The 27,657-nt window shown below is 47.4% G+C and overlaps 1 protein-coding gene and 1 long non-coding RNA gene across 2 annotated transcripts in view; one reads left to right on the top strand and one right to left on the bottom strand.

Moving 5' to 3' along the window:
* Positions 1 to 27,657, bottom strand: part of CADM4 (cell adhesion molecule 4) — a 671,473-nt gene that overhangs the window by 333,934 nt on the left and 309,882 nt on the right. The window lies entirely within an intron of this gene.
* Positions 1,068 to 17,936, top strand: LOC137521995 (uncharacterized). The gene is made up of 3 exons (XR_011022247.1): positions 1,068 to 1,229; positions 17,354 to 17,447; positions 17,691 to 17,936. It is a non-coding gene; the product is annotated as an uncharacterized lncRNA (long non-coding RNA).

Raw genomic sequence — 27,657 nt, forward strand, 5'->3', positions numbered from 1 at the left:
TTGCTTTTTAGCAGGAGGGCTTTTCAGTCTCTGTTAGTCCCCTATACTTTCCTATTGGTTTTGGATCACCCAGAGCTGCTTGGGAATTCTGTTGCTGGACATAAGTGACCCTTCAAATCTGGACAGGATTTATTAAAACCTTTGAACCTGTGAGTGAGAAAAGAGGGCACCTCTGCAGGAATGCTCTCCACCACTCCAACTCTTGGTGTCCAGGACTGTTGTCCACGGAAGTGGTGGTCTACAATGTCCATCTGTCCCTCCTCCTCCTTCTGGTCATGGCACTGGTAAATGGCTGAAAGCCATGCCAGTTCAAGCTGCCAGAAGGAGTGGAAATACTCTGGGATCTTAACCAAAGTGACAAGGAACAAGGCTAAGAAAACAGAGAAGCATCAGAGTCCAGGAGAAATAAAGATCACAGGCTGCTGTGGGTAAACGTTACAGAAATTACACAACCTGATTCACTATCTTCTCAAGGGCTTTGCTATGCTCTGTTATGGTAGCTAGTCTAGTTTACAGGACCCAGCAGGACACTTCGTAAGGAGCAGTTCACCAATCACAACACCCTCTATCTACAGCACAACGTACGTCGATTGGCCAATTAGTGTGGGCGTAGCTTACTACAACTTATCCGAAACCTAGCAGTTTGAGAGGGTGCCTTCCCCCCAATCAGGTTAGCGGAATTTCCCTATGAGGTTTCATACTGGGTCCTCTAAACTAGACTAGTGTCCTGTTGAGACCCAAATGAAGTCTTCAAACTCTTGCTACTTAAATATTAGACAATTTTTAACAAAGGTTATCACTGCAAACTCGTTTATCTTCAAGTGTTCACTAGTGCAGGCCCTAAGCACACCTGTATAGGGATGAAACCAGGGCAATGGAAAGAGAAGCAAGGTAACCCCCCCCGAATCAGAGGGGCAGAGGAGCGGTTTGCCCTGGTGCCCACGACGCCTCGTAGAGCCCCTACGCTGAGAAAACCGAGATAAGAATATCTGCCTGTGAAAGTTTAGCAAGCATCAAGTTAGGCCAAAGTAAATCTGCATTTATCTGTCATTATCTTCCAGAACAAAGCCCGGATCACCGAGAAGCCTCCCCCCTAGGATCTATTCATCATGGCAGGAACTTGCAGTAGGACATCTTGGTGGCAGCCCGCTGACAAACTGCAGGGGTGTGTACGTATATCACTCCCTTGCTGAAGACTTATCTCCTGCCGTATATTAGTCTATAACCAGGTAAACAAATCCTAAGCTATATGATCTCCGGGAATTAAGCTGCAATAAAAATCCAGCAATATTGCGGGTTAACACCTTCGCCTGGGAGACGGCTCCGGGGTATTGCGATGGACGGAGCTTCGCTAACTCAGTGCTACGCGGGTGATGCTTGGAAGGGGGTTAAATTGCTTCTCTCTCTTAGCAAGGGTCAAGGCGAGATGCGCCCTGAAGGATTGGACGTCCAGGGAAACGGAGGGGAGAAGAAAGAAGAGGAGGGCGTTAGAAAAAAATGGTTTGCTTAAGGGAAATCAAATCCATGCTGAGATAATGGTGTAGATTAAAGGGAGGCTGGAGAGAATGGACCAAACTCAGAGCACTGACAGGGAGATTCATTCAGTGGGAGGGCGGGGGGCTGACTAGGACACTTGCTTAGAAAGAAATAATCAGAGAGAGGGGGGGAGAGACGGAGAGAGGAAGGGAGGGAGATAGGAGGGGGAAAAAGGAAGGGAGAGAAAAAGACAGAGGAAGAGACAGCAGGGGGAGAGAAAAAGAAAGAGGGAGGGGAAGAGAGAGAGGGAGAGACAGCGAGAGAGAAAGAAAAAGTGTGTGAGAGTGTGTGTGTAAGGGGGGGGGGGGGGGGGGGGGGTTTGGAGAGAAAGAGGGGGAGGGGAATAGAAAAGGGGGCAGAGAACTGGAGAGATGAAGGCTGGGGAGAGAGAAAAGGGGAGGAAGAATAGAAATAAACTGAGGGAGAGAGTAATAGAATTATGTTATTAACTTGTAAGACAGGGTTATTAAAGGAAACCAGAGCAACTGAAAGTAAAAAAAGTTTTATACATACCTGGGCTTCCTCTAGCCCCATAAGCTCGGATCGCTCCCACGCCACCGTCCTCCGCTGCCTCTATCGCCGGTTCTCGGGTCCCGTCAATTCTGTCAGTCGTGTTGCTCTTTGCAGCCGCCGGAGAGATTAGAGGGCACACTTCTCTTGCCCAGACTGGCCACGACTTACAGAAGTGACGGGACCCGATACCGGAGCAGGAGAAGGCCGAGGATGGCGGCGTGGGAGCAATTCAAATGGATGGGGCTGGAGGAAGCCCCAGGTATGTATAAAATGTTTTACTTTCAGCAGCTCTGGTACACTTTAAGGTATGGCTCTATGATATTTGACTGCGAGGCGGGCATAACTTGCAGAGACAAGACAACTGCTCTGTGGGTTCAGTGCTGTCTTGGAAGTAAGCCTGTCTCTACCTGTATAAATGCAGACAGCATGACTCATCAAAGGGGGGGAGCTGAGGAAGGGATAAGAAACGGCAAAAGTACTTTTAATAAACATCAATATATAGTAGTGGAGTTATATTCTTAGCCCCACTACAGGATTCCTATAAAAAACATATTTACATCATCTTGCCCCCAAGAAGAGGCTTTCTATGGAGGTGAAGGAGGAGCACGAGCCCCCTCTGATTGCTGTACACGGCTGGGATAATATTTATGGTTGGAGTTGCTCTTTAACCCCTGCACACGCTGGCAGCTCGATCACGTGCGGATCCCGGCCTTGCCTAGGCGGATTTTCACAGAACAAGGAGATGACTTAATAGAAATTGAGGAATGGCTTCCCATCCGGCGCTCTGAGCATCTCCCGCGTGTTTGAGACGTCCTTAATCAGGCAGCGCAGAATTAAATATGTTGTTTATGTCGGAGAATGAACGCTGCAGCTCAGAGGACAATATCGGCCTCTTCGGCGGCGGCAGAATGATGCACGGAACGGCGACATTGGCGGAGACTATCTGCATAAGCCGCCTCATTTCATACACGCCGGGGCCGCGGACACTTTATCAGGCAAAACCATAAGGGGGAAAAAATGATGGCCCATACGCTCCTGTCACTGCCTCCCCCTCCACAGACGCCAACAGCTGCTCCTCTGAAATATTTAACAGCTAATAAACAAGGACCCTTGGAGGAGCGCGTCGCAAACAGCGTGGCACCTATGCCGGTACGCCGTTAACCCTATGCTGTCCATAACACTCCACATTGTATTAACCCTCTGCTATCCATAACCCTCGGCATAGTGTTAAAGTATACACAAGGTGAAATGTGGCATGGTGAGATAAACAGGTGTATGTACAATGCCAACCATATTAATAACTAAGGCTGTTTTACTGGTTATATTTTGCTGCCTGACAGAGTTAATTTTCAGGCATGCAAGTGACAGCTTCTGTCTTGTCGGTACCTTGTCGGGAATATAGTAAACATCACTGATGAGAAAATTTCAGCCATAAAAGTTTTCCTGGCAGAACACAACTTCTGTGAGCAGGAGAGATAGAAAAATGTGCGGATTACCATAGTAGTGGGCATGCTACTGAAGAACCACGGGTCAGGCTACGAATGTATCTCGCGGTACTTAGGCGTAATGGTGATATTGCTGTGCGTGCATGGCAATACTACCGCGGTTTGATGGATCATCCTGAATGTCACATAGTGTTGGAGGGTGTCAGGTATTGGGGATATTAGCAGTGATTGGTATAGCTGTGTATTAGGGCGAGTGTAGGTGGGCGTTTGGGTTGGCGTTCGATCACTCGAATGCGATCTCATGGAGTAGGCATATGGCTTGTGTCCTCAGGTGCAGTATATGGTATTGAGCTGCATTTCTCCCGCGGTTGTGGCGCATTAAACAGCTTTTCATACGCAGCGTAACCGTGGCGTGACACAATGCATTGACAATGTGCGGGGAATGGCGTTTGGCTTGCGTTGTGTTTTCGTTCTCTTCTGCTGCGTTTGGCGTTCTTTCCTTCGAGGTCAGCGGGTGTCTGGCTGGGTGAGGTTATTTGCGTTACAATTGCGCTGTGTTTGCGTGGCGGCTGCAATGTGGTTGAATAAACACTGGTGAACCCAAATCCTCACGCAAGTCAAATCAACTCACAAGCCGGAAACACGGCCTGTATCAGGTGGTCTACTCTACTCATTCAATTACTTGTTCATGTTTCTATAATCCTTCACAACCGACTGTAGTAAGGCCCTGGCTGGGAGTGGTGCCCTGGCTGTAGTAGGGCCCTGGCTGGGAGTGGTGCCCTGGCTGTAGTAGGGCCCTGGCTGGGAGTGGTGCCCTGGCTGTAGTAGGGCCCTGGCTGGGAGTGGTGCCCTGGCTGTAGTAGGGCCCTGGCTGGGAGTGGTGCCCTGGCTGTAGTAGGGCCCTGGCTGGGAGTGGTGCCCTGGCTGGGAGTGGTGCCCTGACTGTAGTAGGGCCCTGGCTGGGAGTGGTGCCCTGGCTGGGAGTGGTGCCCTGGCTGTAGTAGGGCCCTGGCTGTAGTAGGGCCCTGGCTGTAGTAGGGCCCTGACTGGGAGTGGTGCCCTGGCTGTAGTAGGGCCCTGGCTGGGAGTGGTGCCCTGGCTGTAGTAGGGCCCTGGCTGGGAGTGGTGCCCTGGCTGTAGTAGGGCCCTGGCTGGGATTGGTGCCCTGGCTGTAGTAGGGCCCCTGGCTGTAGTAGGGCCCTGGCTGTAGTAGGGCCCTGGCTGGGAGTGGGGCCTGGCTGTAGTGGGGCCCTGGCTAGGAGTGGGGTTCTGGCTGGGAGTGGGGCCCTGGCTGGGAGTGGGGCCCTGGCTGTAGTAGAGCCCCTGGCTAGGAATGGTGCCCTGGCTGGGAGTGGTGCCCAGGCTGTAGTAGGGCCCCTGGCTGTAGTAGGGCCCCTGGCTGTAGTAGGGCCCCTGGCTGGGAGTGGTGCCTTGGCTGGGAGTGGTGCCCTGGCTGGGAGTGATGCCCTGGCTGTAGTAGGGCCCCTGGCTGTAGTAGGGTCCCTGGCTGTAGTAGGGTCCCTGGCTGGGAGTGGTGCCTTGGCTGGGAGTGGTGCCCTGGCTGTAGTAGGGCCCCTGGCTGGGAATGATGCCCTGGCTGGGAGCGCAGGACTATACTACCATTGCTTGTCTACTTTTGCGGCAGCTAGGCTGGACATGGGAGGTTTTAAGTGAAATGGTGCCCCCAGAATAGTGGTATTACCCTTCATACCCTTTCCCCGTATAGCAGTATTGGGCAGTTCTTGAGCACCCAATACCCCAGATAGCGGTATTGGGGTTACTCAGCGGCGACCGGAGACACTGCAGGAGACACTCTAGTGGCCAAGGCCATAAAAATACTATATGCAGCGCTATACTGATTTTAAGAAAGACGAATCGCCTAGCAGTGTTTCTCAACGTTATTATAGCACATACCCCATTATTAGTGACAGCATCGTCCAAGTACCCCCAACCTATGGGTAACATCATCTCAAGAACCCTGGACACACATATATTCATAAGCTGTGCTCTCTATAATGGGTCATTCAGGCTTTGCATGCCTTCCTTGATACTTTTAATTGAAAAGTAATTGAAATGGAAAACTCTCAAATCACCTTTTGAATCATCAGAAAAATCGCTGGAAAGCGCTTGTCGCGTGAAACGTCCCTCAAACGCAGCTGATCAGTTGTGAAGCATAAAACTCAGGCACAAGTGGTAAAAACTATTCCCGTTATCCAACCCTCAATCCGGTGAGGCCTCCAAGACCACATGACGAGGAAGGGGGTGGGGACACTATGCAGGTAAGTTTGGTCCCCTGCACAGATTTAAATGATAGCGTTTGGCGACAGAGTACTACTGCTGAGCTGGAATATTTTCGCATTGAAATGCTATTTTCGATTTAGGAAAAAATGTACAATGTAGTTTCACAATACGGTAGCTGAAAACAAATATAAGTAATGCGAAAACGCTAATTTGAATTCTCGAAAATGTTGGCCATATTCGAACGTGCTTGTTAATGTGAAAATAAACACTTTCACTCCTTATTAGAACTCACATGATTACAACTGACCCAGGAAAATCATCACTGTGAACCAAACCTCTATCAATCACCACCAACCCTCTAGATTGTAAGCTCGCAAGGGCAGGGTCCTTCTCCTATTGTTTCTTATTTTGAAGAAACTTGCCATATGGACGTGTTCCAATTTCAGTGATATCTCAATCCACACATTTACTATGTGTGTATTTGTACTTTTATTACCGGATGTCATGACTGTACATATGTTCCTCAATATATACGTTCCCCAATATTGGTTTTGTTCTATGTACAGCGCTACGGAAGATGATGGCGCTATATAAATAAAAAATAATAATTATATCCAATCAGACAACAGACAGCCCCCCCCCGAGTATGTCTGCGAACGACTTTTCACAATTGCACTGCTTCCATGCAAACATGTTTGCAGTATTTTCTCAGAACCTGCAAACCGATTTTCAAATTAGATTTTTACTCGAAAATCAAATTTTACATTATTTTCGTAAAATTTTAGCGCAAATAATACTGGCGTTTACGCTCCTCACTGCTGGGTACAGTACAACCCTAAAAACAGCAGTATTCCAATCCATCAATATATGTATATATGTTACAGAAGGGATGACCGGTGGGCGGCGGGCAGGGGGGCTGACGCAGCAGAGATGCTCTGAGTTAAACGCGGATGCGCTCGGCTGCGCAGAACGCCGGCATCTCCCCGAGTCTTCAGAGACTATTAACAACCTTCCTGTAATGTCTTCCGGTGACGGTTTGTCAGGCCTCCAAGTTCTGGTGTGAGTTGGCAAAGCAATTATGATGCCATCATTAGTCAAACAGATAAACATAATTAGCCACTGTTTCTCCCACTGAAATGACACAGAGTGCTTCTGCTGCACCCCCCCCCCCTCCCCACAGTGCGACACGGAGAGGAGGACTCCAGAGGAGCCTGCGCTACAATGACAGGACGGGCTCTGGCGGGCACTTCTCTAACGTTCGGAATAATTTAGCTGCCGGCGCTGCCAGTGGAGATTAAGACGGGGTCTGCTGGGGCCACAGAATGCTATTTACAAGGCAAAATGCAAGACAGATAGGCATTTGGCTGTTACAATATAACAGGGCTTACTCTAAACACAGCGCTAAGGCCGTACATAGCCATAAAGATAATTCTACCCCAGGCACACATGAAGCAATCAGAGAGACTCATCCCCGAAGCCTGAAATGGAGGGCAAATAGTTCCAGGTCTGATGGCTACTATATAATTGCATGGCACTATATATAATTGCATGGCGTACCAGAGGATGATAACTAGGGATGTGGAGATACATACTACAGTCCATACTCCTGACACTTCCTCCTCTGCAGTTGTACGGCGTACCAGAGGATAACTAGGGATGTGGGGATACATACTGCATTACATACTCCTGACACTTCCTCCTCTGCAGTTGTACGGCGTACCAGAGGATAACTAGGGATGTGGAGATACATACTGCATTACATACTCCTGACACTTCCTCCTCTGCAGTTGTACGGCGTACCAGAGGATGATAACTAGGGATGTGGGGATGCATACTACACTCCATCCTCCTGACACTTCCTCCTCAGCAGTTGTACGGTGTACCAGAGGATGATAACTAGGGATGTGGGGATGCATACTACACTCCATCCCCCTGACACTTCCTCCTCAGCAGTTGTACAGCGTACCAGAGGATGATAACTAGGGATGTGGGGATACATACTGCACTCCATACTCCTGACACTTCCTCCTCTGCAGTTGTACAGCATACCAGAGGATGATAACTAGGGATGTGGGGATGCATACTACACTCCATCCTCCTGACACTTCCTCCTCTGCATTTGTACGGCGTACCAGAGGAAGATAATTAGGGATGTGGGGATACATACTACACTCCATCCTCCTGACACTTCCTCCTCAGCAGTTGTATGGCGTACCAGAGGATGATAACTAGGGATGTGGGGATACATACTGCACTCCATACTCCTGACACTTCCTCCTCTGCATTTGGATGGCATACCAGAGGATGATAACTAGGGATGTGGGGATACATACTGCACTCCATACTCCTGACACTTCCTCCTCTGCAGTTGTACAGCATACCAGAGGATGATAACTAGGGATGTGGGGATACATACTGCACTCCATCCTCCTGACACTTCCTCCTCTGCAGTTGTACGGCGTACCAGAGGATGATAACTAGGGATGTGGGGATACATACTGCACTCCATACTCCTGACACTTCCTCCTCTGCATTTGTACGGCGTACCAGAGGATAACTAGGGATGTGGGGATACATACTGCACTCCATCCTCCTGACACTTCCTCCTCTGCAGTTGTACGGCGTACCAGAGGATGATAACCAGGGATGTGGGGATACATACTGCACTCCATACTCCTGACACTTCTTCCTCTGCATTTGTACAGAGTACCAGATGATGATAACTAGGGATGTGGAGAACATTTTGGGCGAGGAGCAAGACTGTACACAGGTGTTTCAGTTACCTGCTCCACCGCCACTTCCCGTTGTGCTGCGTACCACACTCCATCCTTCTGACACTTTCTCCTCCGCAGTTGTACCGCGTAACAGAGGATGATAACTAGGGATGTGGAGAATGGTTCTTGTGAGGAGCGAGACTGTAGGCAGGTGTGTGCGAGGAGGGGGCAGAGGAGCTCCAGTTACCTGCACCACCACCACTTGCCTCTGCATTGCATACAGCACTCCATCCTCCTGACACTTCTTCCTCCACAGTTGTACGGAGTGCCAGAGAATAATAACTAGGGATGTGGAGAGCAGTTGTTGTGAGGAGCGAGACTGTACACACGTATGTGTGAGGAGGGAGCAGAGGAGCTACAGTCACCTGTACCACTGACACTAACCGCTGCGCTGCATACCGCACTCCATCCTCCTGACACTGCCTCCTGCGCAGGGCATGTTACGGTTGTTATAGAGGAAGTGATGGGAGGATGGAGCAGAGAGTGCAGTGCAGTCTGTAATTGTAAACTAGGTAATTAAAGGAGAACTGTAGAGAGAGGTGTATGGAGGCTGCCATATTTATTTCCATTTAAGCAATACTAGTTACATGGCTATCCTGCTGCTCCTCTGCCTCCAATACTTTCAGCCATAGACCTTGAACAAGCATGCAGCAGATCAGGTTTTTCTGACAATTTTGACAGATGTGACAAGATTAGCTGCATGCTTGTTTCTGGTGTGATTCAGACACTACTTAAGCCAAATAGATCAGCAGGACAGCCAAGCAACTGGTATTGCTTAAAAGGAAATAAATATGGCAGCCTCCATATACCTCTCACTACAGTTCTCCTTTAAGGTTTTCAGACTCCTTTTCCAAAGGAAATTTCCTGACCTGAACCTAAGGCACCATTTTTTTGTTAAAAGTGTACCACAGGTGGATAAAAAATAAAAAGTAGCCCAGCATGCATCTTGGTATGCAATATCAGCATAGTGTATATTATAGGTTTTTATCTTTTTACAGAAAAACAAATAAGTCCTACCCCATAGAGCCATATCAATCCATGCCATGCACTGATGAGGACCAGAAAGTCTGAAACAGGCTGTCTGTATGTGGGGTTGATATAGCTGTGTAAAATGTATAATCTACAGGCTCACTATACACCAGCGGTTCTGGGTGTACGCCTGGATTCAGGGGCTTAAAGAGATGATTTGAATATTTAGCAGTGATGCATCCTGGGAAACCATCATTGTTCACTTGCAGCTTAATTCTTCCAAATACCTTCTGTTTTAGGGAGGCAAAATTACATTTAGCATTTTTGTTTTGTTTTTTTTCTTTTACCATCACACATCTTTATTGAAAATGAAGATAAGCAGTACATACTGGTCGAAGCGTCACTAGAGTCATAACAGTGGGAAACATTGCTTTTTAATAGATATCTTTTTGGTCTCTTTTAGACCTTTATACCTTCCAGGTAGTTGTGGGTCACCCTGAGCTGTCTGGATAATCCTTCAGCAGGACAAGAGAACACAAATCTGTTTAAATACGCTGACCATACGTCCCGCTTTACCTGGGCCGCGTCCCACCTTCGGGGTCCGCTGTCCCAGGTGGCATGAGGTCCCGGGAAACGTCCCGCTTTCAGCTGCGGGACGTCCCGGCCTCGGGACTCTGGCCAGCGTAATGAATGAACTGGCTGCGGCGTCTAATAGACGTCGAGCCAGTTTATAGCCCGCAGCCCCGCTCCAGCCTCCTTAGTCTTCCTCCTGTTCCGCCAGAGCAGGGCTACGGGAAGATGGCTGCCGAAGCCCTGTACTGGAGACTATTTGTGTCTCCAGTAAAGGGCTTCGGCAGCCATCTTGCCGTAGCCCTGCTCTGCCTGTCAGCACGGGAGATGTGCTGCAGGAGGATCGTCCGGAGAGCTGCGCACCAGAGGAGTCTTCTGTCAGGTGAGTAAATTCTTTCCCCCCCCCCCAGGTTTTGCCCACAATGCGTTTATTTTGCGCTGAAATGTTGCCCACAATGCGTTTATTTTGTGCTGAAATGTTGCCCACAATGCGTTTATTTTGTGCTGAAATGTTGCCCGCAATGTGTTTATTTTGTGCTGACATGTTGCCCGCAATGCGTTTATTTTGTGGTGTCTGGGGTAACTGTTGCTGCATTTATTATTTAATGGTCATAGTTGGCTGTGCTTGCTGCTTTGGGGTTACGGTATACTATTAAATAGCATCACACAGTTTCTGCACACCCATGATGCGAACCCTCGTTTGACCACATCATGGCGTAAACACTGCTTTCTTATGCCTCGCTGTTACATCATTGTTAGCTCCGCCCATACAATGTCATGGCCACGCCCATTTTTGGGTGCAGTGCGCTGCGCGCGCCCCCCCCCCCCCCCATTTTTCAGCTCCGTACATAATTGCATTCTGCGCAGATTTCCTATTCATGGCTGGTTATTTGACATTACACAATCCCTTTACTATCTTGTAGCTCATCTGCTGCAGAAGACATTGAATCAACAATATGACTCATATCTGTAAAGAGCATTTTCATTATCTGATTATTGTAACTTGTAATGTTTTTCTTTCGCAGCCTTCAGTAATGGCGCAATGCTCATTTCTGTCAATCAACACAGGCCATTTTTATTTTTTTATTTTCAAACAGGATTGAGCAACAATTAACGACATAATTATAAAGAATAGAAAGCCCCCCCCCCCCCCCAAAAAAAAAAGCTGTTCACACTTTGTAACATCTCATCACCACTTTCGCGACATCGTATCTGCGACAGGGCGATCTGATTTGTTTTATGACAGCGGTGGTGAAGGGGTTGATTGCTGCACCGTCATTCATAAACTGTAGATATGCAGCTCTGATCACATGGCTGCAGTGTTGGCCTTCCATGGTGCTAGTCAATGGACGCTACAACGCTACTGATGGTTTTAGTCTACTGATGGTTTGGTGTAAATTAGTTGCATCAAAAGGGAATTCACTAATAATTACCAAATGTTTTAGACCTGTTTTTTAGACCTGGTCTAAAATATTCGGTAATTAGCCCTAATTACCGTACGAGTTCTAAAGATACGAGTAGCTATGACTGACATCCTTCTCCTCTGATGAGCTCTCCTCTGCATACAATTACACTCCTGCAGAATTCATTCAAAAGGTTTCATCCTCACATGTAAAATACCTCACAGAACTCCTTTACCTCCTGAAATCAGCTGGTCTAATCTTTCAGAAAAAGTGGGCGTGGTTCCTCCTTGTTTGCCTTTGTGAATTGTTTAATTACTGAATGTTTTAGACCAGGTCTAAAAATAGGTCTAAAACATTGGGTCATTAATAGTGAATTCCCTTTTGATGCAACTGATTTACGCCAAACCATCAGTAGACTAAACCCATCAGTAGACTAGTCTAAACTGCTTAGTGAATTGAGGCCATTGCCCGCAGAAAGCCTACTGACCCCTCCCAGCAGACAAACTCCATGTGACGACATGGCCAGGCACCCCTGAATGACGTTACTCTATTCACCAGCGGGGCGACGTTGCCATGGATACTCGATACATACTCAACCTTCCCGAGTACTTAGCACCAGACATTCAGATTCCCATTAATGATACAATCCTGATTGTACAATCTTACCACGTCTATGTAATATGAGGGACTATATAAGGTGTTTGTTCAAAATATACTCACTTAAGATGCCCATTAACGGTACAATCTCACATCCGATTGATTGTGTCTTATCGACGCAGAAATCACATGAAACAATCAGTCGTGCCTATTATTGGCCAAATTCCTGCTAACCGATCCATGAAATCGATCCAAAAAATAGATCGATTACATTAATCTCATCGAATTCCCTGGTGGGAATCTGGCTTTAAATTGGGCACAACTCATGGTTTTCCACCCCTCAGAAACGATTGATCGTCCGCAACCTTTCTACTTCATAGATTTGGTATTATTGCACAATCAAAATTGCATCATTGATGGGCACCCTAGAGGTGGCAAATAACGATACAATCCCACGGCCAACCGATTGTTTCTGCCTGCCGCAGTAATCGAGCCCTATTAATGGCCGAAGTCCCACTAACCAATTCAATCAGATTCATGGAATTGGTCTGCAGCAAATGGAACTGATCAATCTGCCGTGAGATTGTATTGGTAATGGCCACACACCATACAATGATTTATATTTCTCTTCAATCTGAGAATTCCAAACACATTTTTCTGATTGTAACATCTGACAAATCTGACCAATATAGCATCTTACTGACCCCGCCTCTTACTGACCCCGCCTCTGCTGCACATGATAATAACCAGAACAATATATTGCCCATTCCCCATCATTGGCTGCTATGTTCATCCTACAGCTTAAAGAGGACCTGCAGTGAAAATAATGCAATTAATATTTTTTTTATTTTTTTTAACAATATTAATTTATAAATGATTTTTTCAGTGTCTGCACATTGTAAAATCTTCCCTCTCCCTGATTGACATTACAAAATGTATCCCTGGTGGTGCCATCTTCTGTCAGGTGATCTCTGAGAGTTATAAAGCCAGAGGAAAATATGTCTGATCTCCCAGAATGCTTCAGGATAGGGGGTGTTTCCCCATAGCTAATCAGCATCACTGGGAGGGGACAGGGCTACTTACCAGCATACAGCAACACATGGCTATAGGAAGTCTTTTTCATTAAAGTGGTCATCCTACTAATATACTAAATTGGAAAGTTCGGATGTTTGGATGTTTGTTACTCGATCACGCAGCAATGGCTGAACGGATTTGAATGACATTTGGCACACACATAGTACATTACCTGGAATAAAGTATAGGATACTTTTTATTCCCATCACCAAAAAGGGGGCGGATACAAATACAAATTTCACTGGAAAATGTAAACTGCAGCCATTCTTACACTGTTAATGGTAGGGTTCTCAAACTTTGCACAGTTGGTCGCTGGGTGACTGGGATTAATATTCAGAAAGGTGGGTGGAGTCTATAAAAGCCAATCAAAATTAACCTATTGATTTTCAATGGGAATATTTCATTGCTGCCATTCTTGCACTGTTAATGGCACAAGCCTCAAACCTGGTACAGTGGATCATTGGGTGACTGGGGTTCAATTTCAGAAAGGGGTGGAGCCACAAACAGCCAATTAGATTTGTTATATTCCAATGAAAATTATTGATGCCAAACACAGCAAAACTCACAAACTTGGTAATTGAGTAATTTATTAATTGTGTATGAGGGTTAGGAAAGTGGGCACAGCCAACACCAGCCAAATACATAAGCGGGCAATGCGGGTTCATAAGTGGGCGGAGACAAATAAAAATTTTACTGGGAAAATGTAAACAGCAGCCATTCTTACACGGTTAATGGCAGGGTTCTCAAACTTTGCACAGTTGGTTACTGGGTGACTGGAATAATTATTCAGAAAAGTGGGTGGAGCCTACAAAAGCCAATCAAAAATTACCTATTGATTTTTCAGGGGAATATTTCATTGCTGCCATTCTTGCACTGTTAATTACACAAGCCTCAAACCTGGTACAGTTGATCATTGTGTGATTGGGGTTTAAATGTATAAAAGGGGTGGAGCCACAAACAGTGAATCTTATTTGTTTCATTTTAACACGGGTTATTGATGCCAAAGACAGCAAAGCTCACAAACTTGGTCATTGAGTAATTGGTTAATTGTGTGTTAGGGTTAGGAAAAGTGGGCCCAGCCAGCACCAGCCAAATACATAATCGGGCAACGCCGGGTCATCAGTAGGTGGAGACAAATACACATTTCACTGAGAAAATGTAAACTGCAGCAATTCTTACACTATTAATGGCAGGGTTCTCAAACTTTGCACAATTGGTCATTGGGTGACTAAGATTAATATTCAGAAAGGTGGGTGGAGCCTACAAAAGCCAATTAAAATCCACCTATTGATTAAGGGGAATATTTAATTGCTGCCATTCTTGCACTGTTAATGGCACAAGCCTCTTGCACTGTTATTCACCTATACCTGGTACACTTGGCCGTTGGGTGATTGGTTCAAATTCAGAAAAGGGGTGGAGCCACAGCCAATCACATTTATTTTATTTCAATGCAAATTATTGATGCCAAAGACCGCAAAGCTCACAAACTTGGTCATTAAATAATTAAGTAATTGTGTGTTAGGATTAGGAAAAGTGGGTGGGGCCAACACCAGCCAAATACATACCCGGGCAACGCCGGGCGTCCAGCTAGTTTTAAATAATTTTGTGCACTCTACCATGTGTCACTACAGGACCTCTTTACTGCACTCTACCATGTGTCACTACAGGACCTCTTTGCTGCACTCTACCATGTGTCACTACAGGACCTCTTTACTGCATTCTACCATGTGTCACTACAGGACCTCTTTACTGCATTCTACCATGTGTCATTACAGGACCTCTTTACTGCATTCTGCTATATGTCACTACAGGGCCTCTTTACTGCATTCTGCTATGTGTCACTACAGGGCCTCTTTACTGCACTCTACCATGTGTCACTACAGGGCCTCTTTACTGCATTCTACCATGTGTCACTACAGGGCCTCTTTACTGCATTCTACCATGTGTCACTACAGGACCTCTTTACTGCATTCTACCATGTGTCATTACAGGACCTCTTTACTGCATTCTGCTATATGTCACTACAGGGCCTCTTTACTGCATTCTGCTATGTGTCACTACAGGGCCTCTTTACTGCACTCTACCATGTGTCACTACAGGGCCTCTTTACTGCATTCTACCATGTGTCACTACAGGGCCTCTTTACTGCATTCTACCATGTGTCACTACAGGGCCTCTTTACTGCATTCTACCATGTGTCACTACAGGGCCTCTTTACTGCATTCTGCTATGTGTCACTACAGGGCCTCTTTACTGCATTCTACCATGTGTCATTACAGGGCCTCTTTAACAGCAATAAGTTGTGAAGAGAGAGCAGCCAATGATAGACTCCCATACGAGCTCATTCTATATCAGCGGTGCAGAGGTTTATAAAGTCATAGGATGAGCATTACAAGCAAACGACTAAAAACAATGAAAAAAAAGGACAAAGATAGCAGCTACCACCCGTCTGCCAGAAGAGATTCCCTCTAACAAAATGTCAGCAAGTTTCTCAAATATAAAAATATCATACAAATAAAGTCAAATGTCGGTACATTTCAGTAATTTTCCCACGGGAAGGGCCCATATAAGCAGGGACAATGGAAGGGCCCTTATCAGCAGGGACAAGGGAAGGGCCCATATAAGCAGGGACACAGGAAGAGCCCATATCAGCAGGGACAAGGGAAGGGCCCATATCAGCAGGGACAGGGGAAGGGCCCATATCAGCAGGGACAAGGGAAGGGTCCATATCAGCAGGGACAAGGGAAGGGCCCATATCAGCAGGGACAGGGGAAGGGCCCATATCAGCAGGGACAGGGGAAGGGCCCATATCAGCAGGGACAAGGGAAGGGTCCATATCAGCAGGGACAAGGGAAGGGCCCATATCAGCAGGGCCAAGGAGAGGGCCCATATCAGCAGGGCCAAGGGAAGGGCCATTATCAGCAGGGCCAAGGGAAGGGCCCATATCAGCAGGGACAAGGGAAGGGCCCATATCAGCAGGGCCAAGGGAATGGCCATTATCAGCAGGGCCAAGGGAAGGGCCATTATCAGCAGGGCCAAGGGAAGGGCCCATATCAGCAGGGCCAAGGGAAGGGCCCATATCAGCAGGGCCAAGGGATGGGCCCATATCAGCAGGGCCAAGGGATGGGCCCATATCAGCAGGGCCAAGGGAAGGGCCCATATCAGCAGGGCCAAGGGAAGGGCCCATATCAGCAGGGCCAAGGGAAGGGCCCATATCAGCAGGGCCAAGGGAAGGGCCCATATCAGCAGGGCCAAGGGATGGGCCCATATCAGCAGGGCCAAGGGATGGGCCCATATCAGCAGGGCCAAGGGAAGGGCCCATATCAGCAGGGCCAAGGGAAGGGCCCATATCAGCAGGGCCAAGGGAAGGGCCCATATCAGCAGGGCCAAGGGAAGGGCCCATATCAGCAGGGCCAAGGGAAGGGCCCATATCAGCAGGGACAAGGGAAGGGCCCATATCAGCAGGGATAAGGGAAGGGCCCATATCAGCAGGGACAAGGGAAGGGCCCATATCAGCAGGGACAAGGGAAGGGCCATATCAGCAGGGACAAGGGAAGGGCCCATATCAGCAGGGACAAGGGAAGGGCCCATAGCAGGGCCAAGGGAAGGGCCCATATCAGCAGGGACAAGGGAAGGGCCCATATCAGCAGCAGGGCCAAGGGAAGGGCCCATATCAGCAGGGACAAGGGAAGGGCCCATATCAGCAGGGCCAAGGGAAGGGCCCATATCAGCAGGGCCAAGGGAAGGGCCCATATCAGCAGGGACAAAGGAAGGGCCCATATCAGCAGGGCCAAGGGAAGGGCCATATCAGCAGGGCCAAGGGAAGGGCCCATATCAGCAGGGACAAGGGAAGGGCCCATATCAGCAGTGACCCAAACACAGGGTACAGAATAACACAATGCATTCACAAGTACCTCAGCCTTACCAGTTCCAGAAGAGGACCTGTCTTTCAGCAATTACCCACATCTCGTCCAAATCATTCCTTTCTCTCCCACCCCCACCTCAGATTTGTGAGAAAAAGCCAATTCCTTACCTGAAAAACAAACAAGAAGAAAGTCAGACATGAATTTCCTGCATTTGTGTTACAGCAACCTTAAGTGACGTGACACGATGGGATAGATGTGTATGTACAGTGACAAGCGTACAAATGCCTAGGCTGTGTTCCTTTTATTCTTTCTCTGCCTGAAAGAGTTAATATCTATCTAAGCAACTGACCGTTTTTTTACTCTAGTCAGGACCCAGTCGGACTATAGCATCCCTCACTGATAAGGAATTACAGACATAAAACACTTTCCTGGCAGAGAACCGGGATGTTGAATGCAGAGGTAAGATAAAAAGGTCAATACTTCATATAATTTAGCTCAATGTGACACAGGCCAGGCTTGGTCATTGAGCTGAGACAAAACTAAATTTTGTTTTATATTTTTAACACAACATAAAAATGAGGGACACCTAAACGTCATTTTAGGGGTAGGAAGATAGATACAATTGTTTATCTGATCAGTTTATTTTCACTTAAGTTTCACTTTACTATGGTTATACTAAATACAGTACAGTTACTTTTACAGAAAAGTGCAAAGTACCTGCTCCACCAATTTGCAGATCCTCAACGACAGACAGATGCCTCCTCACACCCAGCCAGGAAAACTGCCGCTATGGTCACATGCAAATGAGAGCATGACTGCTCTGAAAGCTGAAGCCACACCCCCGTGCTGACTGACAGCCTATCAGAATGACTGGGAGGGGAGGAGTGAGCAGGCAGCTGGAGATCGCCAAGTAGGAAGTGAGGAGACTGGAATCAGTGCAGCATTTGCATTTTATTCTCACCAGAAAATAAAACATTTTTATTTTTTGTATGCATAATTAATACAATGCAATGTTCTGTAGAATGTGTGTGTAAACACTGCACTGGAAGTGGGACTTAGACACGCGACGTGCAGCAGGTGCACCCCGGGGGGCCCTTGTGCGGGGCTGAGGGGCTCTGGAGATCGTCGCAGACAGCCCATTACAGGATGTCTTCAGATTAAAGAGGAAAAAAATGATAATCGTATATAAACAAAGCTAAGTATTTGTAGTTAATTAAAAGCATAAAGGAATGTTTGACAAGCGTTTACACACAATTACGGAAGGCTCCTGGCAGATCTATATGCATGAGGGGGTACTCGAGATGATATAACCCACAGCGAGGGGGGGGGGCACTTCGGAAATGCCGCCTGTTTGTAGAACGTACAGTAAAGATGCTGAGGCACTGCTGAAAGTACACATCATCAGACGGTCACCAAGGCTGCCATTCTCAACAGACTTCAAAACATTCCTAAACTTGGCCAAGGCAGCCACTAAAGAACGCCTATGCTGAGAATCTGGCCTGTGTACGAAAGCTCCTGACCCTGCCCGATGCGTCAGCAAAAGATCACCCTGGCGGAACTGCCTGACACCACTGTTCCCCTCCCTACTCCTCCCCCTCCATCATGTGCCATCGTTCCGCCCCCTCCATAGCAACAGAATGCGTCACTAGCCTAGAAACTAGCAACGCCTCTGTACATCATTGTTCCCCTCCCTACTCCTCCCCCTCCATCATGTGCCATCTCTCCGCCCCCTCCATAGCAACAGAATGCGTCACTAGCCTAGAAACTAGCAACGCCTCTGTACATCATTGTTCCTCTCCCTACTCCTCCCCTTCATCATGTGCCATCGCTCCGCCCCCTCCATAGCAACAGAATGTGTCACTAGCCTAGAAACTAGCAACGCCTCTGTACATCATTGTTCCCCTTCCCCTCCCACTTCATCATGTGCCATCTCTCCGCCCCCTCCATAGCAACAGAATTTGTCACTAGCCTAGAAACTAGCAACGCCTCTGTACATCATTGTTCCCCTCCCTACTCCTCCCCCTCCATCATGTGCCATCTCTCTGCCCCCTCCATAGCAAAAGAATGTGTCACTAGCCTAGAAACTAGCAACGCCTCTGTACATCATTGTTCCCCTCCCTACTCCTCCCCCTCCATCATGTGCCATCTCTCCGCCCCCTCCATAGCAACAGAATTGGTCACTAGCCTAGAAACTAGCAACGCCTCTGTACATCATTGTTCCCCTTCCCCTCCCACTTCATCATGTGCCATCTCTCCGCCCCCTCCATAGCAACAGAATGTGTCACTAGCCTAGAAACTAGCAACGCCTCTGTACATCATTGTTCCCCTCCCTACTCCTCCCCCTCCATCATGTGCCATCTCTCCGCCCCCTCCATAGCAACAGAATGTGTCACTAGCCTAGAAACTAGCAACGCCTCTGTACATCATTGTTCCCCTCCCTACTCCTCCCCCTCCATCATGTGCCATCCCTCCGCCCCCTCCATAATAACAGAATGCATCACTAGCCTACTGGCTAGCAATCTGTCCGTACATTATTAAACTGACACCGGAGGGATCGACAGCATTTGAATGGTTGTCGAGCTTAACTGTATTCCAAATCTGTCAAGTGAATGAATACCTGACGTGATCTGTAAAATGATGGAATATACATATGTAAGTCCCAATCCTACATAGAACTAGACAGTGTTCCATTTCTCTCCCTGTAAAATGTTTATCCTTCGTTTGCTCCTGGGTGATATTTTAACACCTTTTCAGACACCAGCAAGCAAAAAAATACTCAGAATGATTTTGACAGTACTTTTTCTCCTCCTTTTTGGTACTTTTTCAGTTGCAGAGCGCTGAAAAATTATTTTAAAGAGAAGTTGAAAAATTATCTCCTAGGAGAAGCCTCAGGAGAAAAGCAAATTGCATATATGCCCAAGGCTCTAATTGACACGCTCGCTGCACATGGATGGCACCATAGCTCTCATTAATAGCCAGAGGCCTTAAAGGGGAACTGAAGAGAGAGCTATATGGAGGCGGTCATGTTTATTTCCTTTTAATCAATACCAGTTGCCTGGCAGCCCTGCTGGTCTATTTCTCAGCAGTAGTATCTGAAGTATCTGAATAAAACCAGAAACAAGCATGCAGCTAGTCTTGTCAGATCTGACTTTAAAGTCTGAACCACTGAAACACCTTATCTGCTGAATGCTTGTTCAGGGGCTATGGCTAATAGTATTAGAGGCAGAGGATCAGAAGGGCTGCCAGGCAACTGGTATTGTCTAAAAGGAAATAAACATGACAGCCTCCATATACCTCTCTCTTCAGTTCCCCTTTAAACTCCTGAGTGGCCAAGAATCATGTCTGAGTGCAGAGAACAGAAAAAAAAGAAGTTGATCAGTCAAAGTTTCTCTCTGTTGCTAAAAAAAACAACAAACCCAAACAAACAAAACAAAACAAAAAAATAAAACTGTTGTAATCTGCCTGAGACACTTCGCATCCAGATCTTGTTTCCCCATTATGGACCAGAGCAGTTCTGACATTTCAGCTAAGTCCCTATTTAATCAGCAATACTTTAATCCCTACTTATGACACCTAAATGAAATATAGATCCTTTTTTTTTCAAGACTAACTAGGCTTTCATTGTATGACATTTTTTCCCTCAAACAATTTTGATTTCCATGCATTTTAATAGTAAAAAGAGGAAGAAAAAAATACATTATTTCTCAGTTTTACTAATTCCAGTTTAAAAATAAAAAGCGCCATTGTAGATTAAACACACGGATTTTGTTTGGCTGATTTCTACTGTTTATCACAAAACTTAAATTACGTTCCTGTCAGGGCACATTTTTCACTATAAGCTGAGAAACTGAAAGTATTTTTAATGGTAAAAATCAATCTTATTGGCTCAGGGAACATATATTCTCTTTCACCAATTAGTGCTGCTTCAGATAGTTGCTTGAGGTTTACACAGGAGCATGCCCAATCCTGCACAGCACTGCTTCAACTACAAGACATATATCTACGTCCTCGTGGCTTAGATGAAGTCACAGAGGACGTATATATACTGCAATGGTAAAAAGAGTAGTTAAAAAAAAAAAGTGTACAAAAGTTTTGAGCACACAATAACAATACGACGGTGAGCTTTCAGGAAAGTCTTATTTAGGATTAGGACTATATACACAATTGTTTATTTCATCAGTTTATTTTTACGTCAGGGTTGCTTAAAGGACACCTGATGTCAGCAGGATATGGAGGCTGCCATATTTATTTCTACTACTTATGCCAGTAGATCAGCACGACTGCCAGGCAAATGGTATTGTATAAAAGAAAATAAATAGGTCAGACTCCATATCCCTTCAGTTCCATATCCTCACTTCAGTTGCCCTTTAAAGGGAACCAGAGACGAAGCACCCTTGTGTATTTTACCATATATATCAGTGGGAACATTAGAGAAAACACCTACCCTGCTTTCTGTTTCATCCTCACTGCTAAGTGTCTGTTAGCAGCTGTGATAAGAATCCCGGACTGAGAATTCAGTCTGGCTTTGCAGGGAATAATTATAGCTGAGTCATTATAGCAGAGCCACAAGGGGGCAGGCTTGGGCTTGAAAAGACACCAGAGAAGACAGACTCAGCTATAATCTTTCCGTAGCAAAGCTAGACTGAGTGTTCAGTCAGGGATTCTTATCAGAGGTGATAACAGTCAGATTAAACAGAGAACAATGAAACAAAGAGCAGATTAGGTGTTTACTGTCATGTTCCCACTGATTTATAAGGTAAAATACATGCGGGTGCTTCATCTCTGGTTCTCTTTAAGGTGTACGGATCAGGGTTCTCTCCGGATTGGATTATTGCTCCAGCCTAGAGGGAATGACGCAGGAGGCACCATAGATGGATGAATGAATGGCAGCGAATCAGAAATCTTGTTGCCTCCAATGGGGATCTAAAAGTGTTTTGGAAACAGACAACATGACCTGAATTCAGAGGTCTACAAAAAGGTTCTGGGGCAAATGGGCACCACTATATGTGGACTGTCTGACTTGTGCAGGCAGCGGGGGAGCAGCTATGCATAATATCTTGGAAACCAGCCCTAGACTTTAAAGCGCGCTGCATCGTAACTAGAAGTTAATCCAAAACGTCTACTCACTATCTATTATAATTATATCCGCCATAAAACTCACAAGTTCCCACTTTTATTTTACCTACAAACGGTATCAGGAATATTTCCCCCCCCCTCCTCTGAGGTTATTTCATTAGCGCTCTTATCCTCGCGCATTTTTATAGGTTCATAAAATGGCAAAAAATACTAATTAAGAAATAAGTGAAAAAATCAAAGCCGCAAGACAGGGCCGAAATTACAGAAATAAAACTGAGCGGTGGTTACGTAAAAGAGAAATTTAAATAAAATTGCGGAAGAATTATAATAAAATATTAATTGCTGATCGATTTAGTACAAGACACGGTGTTTCCAAAATAATGACATCTTCAGACTTTGTACAACTTTCTCATCCAGCAAGTTTAATACAGCGATAATAGGACTTTATCTGATCCGCCGCGCTGAGTGCGGGGGAATGGACAGAGGAAGAACTAACATTTCCAGTAGACTAGTACTGCTGGTAACTACCACCTCAGCATAAACCTACACTCTACTACATATACTTTACATAGGGGAAGATCTATTACATGCAGTGTGTTCGTTATAATTGGGACCTATCAGGACTGCAGTTTTTACAGGAAGTGATGTAAGGTACACACAGGGGGAGGGGTGTAGTGATTGATGGGGAATTAAGCTTCAGGAAGCAAATCTCAGCTGTTGTGAAACTTTTCTTCTTTGCAAGGAATAAACACCCCATACCTCCAGAGAATCTTCCAACCCTAGGTCATGCCTTCATCACATCATGGCTGGACTACTGCAATATTCTCTATACAGGCCTTCCAAACAAAGACCTGCACCGCCTGCAGCTAATACAGAATGCCGCTGCAAGGCTGTTTACTAGCCAACCCCACCATTACCACATAACACCAATCCTTCACTCACTCCACTGGTTACCGATAAAATGGAGAATATTGTTTAAGATTAGCTTATCGGCAATCAAATCCTTGCACTATCTGGGACGTGGATACCTGAAGGACTTGTTGCAACCTCTTAACACACCAACAATCTTAGATCAAAAGGCTGTAATAATTTGGTCATCCCCAGAGTCCACCTCAAAACCTTTGGAGACAGAGCCTTCTGTCATGCAGCCCCTACACTTCGGAACTCCCTGCCACACCCCATCAGGACAGCTCCATCCCTGGAAGCATTTAAGTTCAAATGGAAAAGCTGCCACCTGATTTGTCTGGCATTTATGAACACCTGACTTATTTCCTCTGTCACACTGTCCAGCCTGCAACCCTGTATTGATCTGATAGATCAGCAGGACAGCCAGGCAACTGGTTTTGTTTAATAGGAAATAAATATGTCAGTTTCCATATCACTTTCACTTCAGGTTTGCTTCAAAGTTTAGCCCTACAGAACGGTTCAGTAGACGTTTGCTAGCGACCATCTCTGGCTATCTGTCTATCAGTCCGCCCTTGAAGCTGGACGCGGCAGTACACCGGCGCGCTCTTCCAAGCACAGACTCTCCCCTAAGTAGGCGGCGTGTCCGCAGAGATATGAATGAGCAGCAACCTTGTTTAAACCCTCTTTGAGATAGAACACAATAATAAGCTATGCAGCCTGCAGCTATAAATTCCATTTTACCCAGCGAGCGGCACTATCTGGCCTGCTGCGCATCACGGCGCCACATCCACCTGCAATTAATTTTTTACCACACTTTTGTCTTCAGGACTTGTGAGTGCGGGGAGGGTTAGATACAAAGCGCGCAGGATTCAGGGAAGGAGATGGGAGAGAGGGGCTGAGAGGAGCCATGCTGAAGGCACATGATTCAGGACTTGTGAGTGCGGGAGGGTTAGATACAAAGCGCGCAGGATTCAGGGAAGGAGATGGGAGAGAGGGGCTGAGAGGAGCCATGCTGAAGGCACATGATTCAGGACTTGTGAGTGCGGGAGGGTTAGATATAAAGCGCGCAGGATTCAGGGAAGGAGATGGGAGAGAGGGGCTGAGAGGAGCCATGCTGAAGGCACATGATTCAGGACTTGTGAGTGCGGGAGGGTTAGATACAAAGCGCGCAGGGATTCAGGGAAGGAGATGGGAGAGAGGGGAGAGAGGGGCTGAGAGGAGCCATGCTGAAGGCACATGATTCAGGACTTGTGAGTGCGGGAGGGTTAGATATAAAGCGCGCAGGGATTCAGGGAAGGAGAAGTGAGAGAGGGGCTGAGAGGAGCCATGCTGAAGGCACATGATTCAGGACTTGTGAGTGCGGGAGGGTTAGATATAAAGCGCGCAGGGATTCAGGGAAGGAGATGGGAGAGAGGGGCTGAGAGGAGCCATGCTGAAGGCACATGATTCAGGACTTGTGAGTGCGGGAGGGTTAGATATAAAGCGCGCAGGGATTCAGGGAAGGAGAAGTGAGAGGGGCTGAGAGGAGCCATGCTGAAGGCACATGATTCAGGACTTGTGAGTGCGGGAGGGTTAGATATAAAGCGCGCAGGGATTCAGGGAAGGAGAAGTGAGAGGGGCTGAGAGGAGCCATGCTGAAGGCACATGATTCAGGACTTGTGAGTGCGGGAGGGTTAGATATAAAGCGCGCAGGGATTCAGGGAAGGAGAAGTGAGAGGGGCTGAGGGGAGCCATGCTGAAGGCACATGATTCAGGACTTGTGAGTGCGGGAGGGTTAGATATAAAGCGCGCAGGGATTCAGGGAAGGGGAAGTGAGAGGGGCTGAGAGGAGCCATGCTGAAGGCACATGATTCAGGACTTGTGAGTGCGGGAGGGTTAGATATAAAGCGCGCAGGGATTCAGGGAAGGAGAAGTGAGAGGGGCTGAGAGGAGCCATGCTGAAGGCACATGATTCAGGACTTGTGAGTGCGGGAGGGTTAGATATAAAGCGCGCAGGGATTCAGGGAAGGAGAAGTGAGAGGGGCTGAGAGGAGCCATGCTGAAGGCACATGATTCAGGACTTGTGAGTGCGGGAGGGTTAGATATAAAGCGCGCAGGGATTCAGGGAAGGGGATGGGAGAGAGGGGAGAGAGGAGCCATGCTGAAGGCACATGATGGCATCTGTTCACTGCAGAGGCTCCAAACAGCAGCTGGTTAGTGGAAGATAAGGAAAACCTGTCTGCATGCCATATGGGGGCTGTCATGGACCCCTCCTACTCATTTTACAGCATTAATGCATAATAGCTCATGCCTTTGTAACCAAACTCCAACACGCCAGGCTCCATTTATGAAAGCATGTCAGGTCAGGAAAATCGTTTCTACCTGGGGCGTGTATCTGATGAACAGGAGGCAGCTAGCAACCTGGGGGGTGTATCTGAGGAACAGGAGGCAACCAGCAACCTGTGGGTACCTCCCCCCCCCTCCATAGGACAGTATCTGCCGCCTCCCACTCCCCCTCCCCATAGGGCAGTATCTGCCCCTCCAACTCCTCCCCTCTCCATAGGACAGTATCTGCCGCCTCCCACTCCCCCTCCCCATAGGGCAGTATCTGCCCCTCCAACTCCTCCCCTCTCCATAGGACAGTATCTGCCGCCTCCCACTCCCCCTCCCCATAGGGCAGTATCTGCCGCCTCCCACTCTTCCTCCCCATAGGGCAGTATCTGCCGCCTCCTACTCCTCCTCCCCATAGGGCAGTATCTGCCCCTCCCACTCCCCTCCTCTCCATAGGACAGTATCTGCCGCCTCCCACTCCTCCTCCCCATAGAGCAGTATCTGCCGCCTCCCACTCTTCCTCCCCATAGGGCAGTATCTGCCGCCTCCTACTCCTCCTCCCCATAGGGCAGTATCTGCCCCTCCAACTCCTCCCCTCTCCATAGGACAGTATCTGCCGCCTCCCACTCTTCCTCCCCATAGGGCAGTATCTGCCGCCTCCTACTACTCCTCCCCATAGGGCAGTATCTGCCGCCTCCCACTCCTCCTCCCCATAGGGCAGTATCTGCCGCCTCCCACTCTTCCTCCCCATGGGCAGTATCTGCCGCCTCCCACTCCTCCCCATAGGGCAGTATCTGCCCCTTCCACCCCCCCCCCCCCTCTCCATAGGACATTATCTGCCTCCTCCCACTCTTCCTCCCCATAGGGCAGTATCTGCCGCCTCCCACTCCGCCTCCCCATAGGGCAGTACTTGCCGCCTCCCATTCCTCCTCCCCACAGGGCAGTATCTGCCCCTTCCACCCCCCCCCCCTCTCCATAGGACAGTATCTGCCGCCTCCCACTCCTCCTCCCCATAGGGCAGTATCTGCCCCTTCCACTCCCCCCTCTCAATAGGACTGTATCTTCCGCCTCCTCCTCCCCTTAGGGCAGAATCTGCCCCTCCCACTCCCTCCCCCTCCTCCCCATAGGGCAGTATCTGCCCCTCCCACTCCTCCCCTCTCCATAGGACAGTATCTGCCGCCTCCCACTCCTCCCCCCTCCATAGGACAGTATCTGCCGCCTCCCACTCCCCCCCCCCTCTCTCCATAGGGCAATCTCTGCCGCCTCCCACTCTTCCTCACCTCTCCTTTGGCCATTACATGAAACTAAATAAATTAGATTACAATTTTTCTTTTTTAACCACACAAACAATCTTGAAGCTTAGCCACTTCCTCTGTTAAAATGAACCACAAACCCTGTTAATCTTCCATCAGAACGTGGAGCGCTTGTCAGAGCTGACACGCAGCGTATTCTCCATGTATCGACTAAAGGAAATAAAAAGACTAATCCGGAGGAGATCAAAGGAGGGCGAGGAAATAAAATAAAGATAATTGGAAATGTGAAGAATCATTGAATTCTATCCAAATGCGGCCTGTTTACTTTAGAAATAAAGGCTGTGGGGTGAGCGGTGCGGAGAGATCTGAGGTCAGTATAGATGTTTTCAAGACACCTTTTCATCTTATTGTACGAGTGACACTTATCAGCAGATGAGGGAACAGAGCTGCTGGCAAACGATGGACTTTTATCAATTAGAGTGCAGTTCAGCTGCAGAATTCAGGTCGTAGATAAAAGAGTGATTACCCCGGACCCGTGATGTCACCGGGAGCGGGGGCAAAAGGTCAGGGGCTGCGTTCTCGTTCCACGCTGCGGCGAATAAATAGAATAACCGCCTGTCTCGCTCACTGAAGCATAATTACAGCCCTTTTACCATCCACGGGTATTTATAGGAAAGGTGTCACCTTGTTAATGTTAAATAGGAACTTCACCAGAAGATAGTAGGAAAAAAAATCAATGCGTTGCACAGTGAGACATTAAAACGTAGATCGAGGAAAGATTGATATTCGTTGCGTAATTCGTTCATGTTGGTTGATCCACCCAGAGCCTGCTGGTCATCAGCTTTACTACTGGAAGACATGGGAAAACAACACCACCACCAACTGCCATTACCTATAGACACCCACTAACAATGTGATTGGTAAAAAAGCTTGGGTATGTTTATTAAAGAGAAACTCCAACCAAGAATTGAACTTTATCCCAATCAATAGCTGATACCCCCTTTTACGTGAGAAATATATTGCTTTTCACAAACAGACCATCAGGGGGCGCTGTATGACTGATTTTGTGCTGAAACCCCTCCCACAAGAAGCTCTGAGCACCGTGGTACTTTTGGCAGTTTGTT

Source organism: Hyperolius riggenbachi, chromosome 6 (genome assembly GCF_040937935.1).
Source record: "Hyperolius riggenbachi isolate aHypRig1 chromosome 6, aHypRig1.pri, whole genome shotgun sequence".
NCBI lineage: Eukaryota > Metazoa > Chordata > Amphibia > Anura > Hyperoliidae > Hyperolius > Hyperolius riggenbachi.